This window comes from Rhinopithecus bieti, unplaced genomic scaffold, assembly GCF_001698545.2.
Source record: "Rhinopithecus bieti isolate Rb0 unplaced genomic scaffold, ASM169854v2 scaffold_6776, whole genome shotgun sequence".
Taxonomy (NCBI): Eukaryota; Metazoa; Chordata; class Mammalia; order Primates; family Cercopithecidae; genus Rhinopithecus; species Rhinopithecus bieti.
The window spans coordinates 2,358,557-2,363,057 of record NW_016805299.1 but is presented as its reverse complement, the minus strand read 5'-3'; positions in this window follow the sequence as shown (position 1 = coordinate 2,363,057).

The window sequence follows — 4,501 nt, the reverse complement described above, 5'->3', positions numbered from 1 at the left end:
GCTTTTTTTTTTTTTTTGAGACAAGGTCTCCCTCTGTCACCCAGGTTGGGGTACAATGGTATGATCACAGCTCACTGCAACCTCTGCCTTCTGAGCTCGAGTGATCATCCTGCCTCAGCCTCCTGAGTAGCTAGGACTACAGGTGCACACCAGCACACCCCTCTAATTTTTTATATTTTTCAGTAGAGATGGGGTTTTGCCATGTTGCACAGGCTGGTCTCAAACTTCTGGGCTCAAGCAATCCACCTGCCTCAGCTTTCCAAAGTGCTGGGACTACAGGAGTGAGCCACTGCACCCAGCCTCAGCTTCAATTCTTTTTTTTTTTTTTTTTTTTTTTTTTGTTGGAGTCTTGCTTTGTCACCCAGGCTGGAGTGCAGTGGCACAATCTCGGCTCACTGCAACCTCCGCCTCCTGGGTTCAAGCCATTCTCCTGTCTCAGCCTCCCCAGTAGCTGGTATTACAGGCACGCACCACCATGCCCAGCTAATTTTTGTATTTTTAGTATAGAGACGGGGTTTTGCCATGTTGTCCAGGCTGGTCTCGAACTCCTGACTCGTGATCTGCCTGCCTCAGCCTCCCAAAGTGCTGGGATTACAGGTTTGAGCCACCGTGCCCGACCAAGAGAGATATGGTTTTCTTTTTTCTTTCTTTCTTTTTTTTTTTTTTCTTTTGAGACGGAGTCTCCCTCTGTCACCAGGCTGGAGTGCAGCGGTGCAATCTCGGCTCACTGCAACCTCCACCTCCCAGGTTCATGCCATTCTCCTGCCTCAGCCTCCTGAGTAGCTGGGACTACAGGCGGCCGCCACCACGCCTGGCTAGTTTTTTTGTGTTTTTAGTAGAGATGGGGTTTCACCTTGTTGGCCACGATGGTCTCAATCTCTTAACCTCGTGATCCACCCGCTTCAGCCTCCCAGAGTGCTGGGATTACAGCCATGAGCCACCATGTCCGACTGCTTCAATTCTTATCAACACTTCCCAATCTTATTTCATCTACATTTCCACTGTATTAGTCTGTTCTCACACTGCTGTAAAGATGCTACCTGAGACCAGGCACAATGGCTCTTGCCTGTAATCTCAGCACTTTGGGAGGCCAAGGCAAGTGGATAACTTGAAGTGAGAAGTTCGAGACCAGCCCGGCCAACATGGTGAAACCCTGTCTCTACAAAAAATACAAAAATTAGCCAGGCATGGTGGTGCATGCCTGTAGCCCCAGCTACTAGGGAGGCAGAGACAGGAGAATTGCTTGAACCCGGGAGGCGCAGGTTGCAGTGAAGCGAGATTGTACCACTGTACTCCAGCCTGGCTGACAGAGTAAGACTCTGTCTCAAAAACAAACACACAAACAAACAGACAACAACAACAAAAAAACAAACACTACCTGAGACTGAGACTGGGTAATTTATAAAGAAAGGAGGTTTAATTGACTCACAGTTCTGCTGGGAGGCCTCAGGAAACTTACAATCATGGTAGAGACCTCACTCACTATCACAAGAACACCATGGGGGAAAACGCCCCCATAATCCAACCACCTCCCACCAGGTCCTTCCCTCCACACTTGGGGAATACAATTCGAGATGAGATTTTGGTGGGAACACAGAGCCGAACCATATCATTCCTCCCCGGCCCCTCGCAAATCTCATGTCCTTTTCACGTTTCAAAATCAATCATGCCTTCCCCATAGTCCTCCAAAGTCTTAACTCATTCCAGCAATAACCCAAAAGTCCACGTTTAAAGTCTCATCTGAGACAAGGTAAGTCCCTCCACCTATGAGTCTGTAAAATAAGAAACAAGTTAGTTACTGCCAAGAAACAATGTAGGTACAGGCATTGGGTAAATGTTCCCATTCCAAATGAGAGAAATTGACCAAAACAAAGGGGTCACAGGCCCCACTGAGGTCTGAAACCCAGCAGTGCATTAAATCTTCAAATCTTAAAGCTCTGAAATGATCTCCTTTGACTGCATGTCTCACATCCAGGGCACACTGATGCAAGAGGTCGGCTCCTAAGGCCTGAGGCAGCTCCATCTTGTGTCTTTGCAGGGTACAGCCCCCATGGCTGCTTTCAAGGGCTGTGTACCTGTGGCTTTTCCAGGCATGTGGTGTGAGCTGTTAGTGGGTCTACCTTTCTGGTGTCTGGAGGATGGTGGCCCTCTTCTCAGCTCCACTAGGCAATGCCCCAGTGGGGATTTTGTGTGGGGGCTCCAACCCCACATTTCCCTTCTGCACTGCCCTAGCAGGGGTTTTCCATGAAGGCTCTGCCCCTGCAGCAGACTTCTGCCTGGACATCCAGGCATTTTCATATGTATTAGTCCGTTTTCACACTGTTGATAAAGACACTCCTGAGACTGGGAAGAAAAAAAGGTTTAATGGACTTACAGTTCCACATGGCTGGGGATGCTTCACAATCATGGCAGAAGGTGAAAGGCATGTCTCACATGGTGGCAGATAAGAGAAGAGACTTTGTGTAGGGAAATTCCCCCTTGTAGAATCATCAGATCTCATGAGACGTATTCACTATCATGAGAACAGCACAGGAAAGACCTGCCCCCATGATTCAATTACCTCACACCAAGTCCCTCCCACAACATGTGGGAATTCAAGATGAGATTTGGGTGAGGACACAGCCAAACCATATCACCATATGTTCTCTAAAACCTAGGCAGAGGTTCCCAAACCTCAACTCTTGTCTTCCACACACCTGCAGGCCTATCACCACATGGAAGCTGCCAATGCTTGTGGCTTGCACTCTGAAGCAATGGCCCAAGCTGTACCTTGGCTCCTTTTAGCCACAACTGGAGCTGGAGTGGCTGGGATGCAGGGCACCATGTCTGGGGGCTACACAGAGCAATGGGGCCCTGGGTCCGACCCATGAAACCATTTTTCTGTCCTAGGCCTCTGTGCCTGTGATGGGAGGGGCTGCCATGAAGATTCCTAATGTGCTCTGGAGACATTTTCCCCCATGGTCTTGGCCATTAACACATTTGGCTTTTTGTTACTTATGCAAATTTCTGCAGCTAGCTTGAATTCCCAGAAAATGGGGTTTCCTTTTCTACTACATGCAGGCTGTAAGTTTTCCAAACCTTTATGCTCTGCTTCCCTTTTAAACATAAGTCCCAATTTCAAACCATCTCTTTGTGAATGCACATAATAGAATGCTTTCAGAAAAAGGCACATCACCTCTTGAATGCTTTTCTGCTTAGAATTTTCTTTTTTTGTTTTTTTTTTTTTTTTTTGAGACGGAGTCTCGCTCTGTCCCCCAGGCTGGAGTGCCACTGCTGGATCTCACTCAATGCAAGCTCCGCCTCCCGGGTTCAACGCCATTTCTCCTGCCTCAGCCTCCCCAAGTAGCTGGGACTACAGGCCGCCCGCCACCGTCGCCCGCCAGTTTTTGTATTTTTTGTTTTTTAGTAGAGATGGGGTTTCACCAGGTTAGCCAGGGATGGTCTTGATCTCTGATCCTCCGTGATCTGCCGTCCTCGGGCTCCCAAAGTGCTGGAAATTACAGGCTTGAGCCACCGCGCCCGGCCCTTCTGCTTAGAATTTTCTTCTGCCAGATAACCTAAATAGTCTCTCATCAATTTCAAAGTTCCACAGATGTCCTAGGACAGGGGCAAAATGCCACCAAGTTCCTTTTGCTAAAGCATAGCAAAAATTACCCTTTGCTCCAGTTACCCAGTAAGTTCCTTATCTCTCATCTGAGACCCACCTCAGGCCTGGACTTTCATTAATCCATATCACTATCAGCTTTTGTCAAAACCATTAAACCAGTCCCTCTAAGAAAGTCCAAGCATTTCCCAAATCTTCCTGTCTTTCTTCTGAGCCCACCCACCTCCCCCGCAACTGTTCCAACATCTGCCTGTTATCCACAATTTACAAAGTCACATCTATAGTGTTCAGGTTAATCCCTGTATAGCAGTAACCCCTAGCAGAGGTTCTCCATGGAGAACTCTGCCCCTGCAGCAAGAGTTCCTGCTGGATATCCAGGCATTTTCATATGTATTCGTCAGTTTTCATGCTACTGATACAAGAATACCCAAGACTGGGAAGAAATAAAGGGTTTAATGGATTACAGTTCCATCCTGGCTGGGATCGCCTCCACAATCATGGCAAAAGGTGAAAGGACGTCTCACATGGTGGGCAAAGACAAGAGAAGAGACCTTGTATAGGGAAAACCTCCCCCTTATATAAGATCATCCGATCTTGTGAGAGCTGGTACCAATTCTCTGTATTAGTCTGTCTCACGACTGCTATAGAAGACACTACCTGAGACTTGGGTATATTTATAAAGAAAGGAGTTAGTAGTTCCACATGGCTAGGAAGCCTCAGGAAACTTAAAATCAGTGGCAGAAGGCAAAGGGGAAGGCAAGGCACGTTCTTAAATGGCAGCAGAAGAGCGAGAGCAGAGTGGGGAGTGGCTACTTTTTTTTTTGTTTATTTGGAGGGGGGGACAACAAAAGAGCCTCGCTCTTTAGCCTCAGGCTGGAGTGAGTGCGCGAGTCTCGG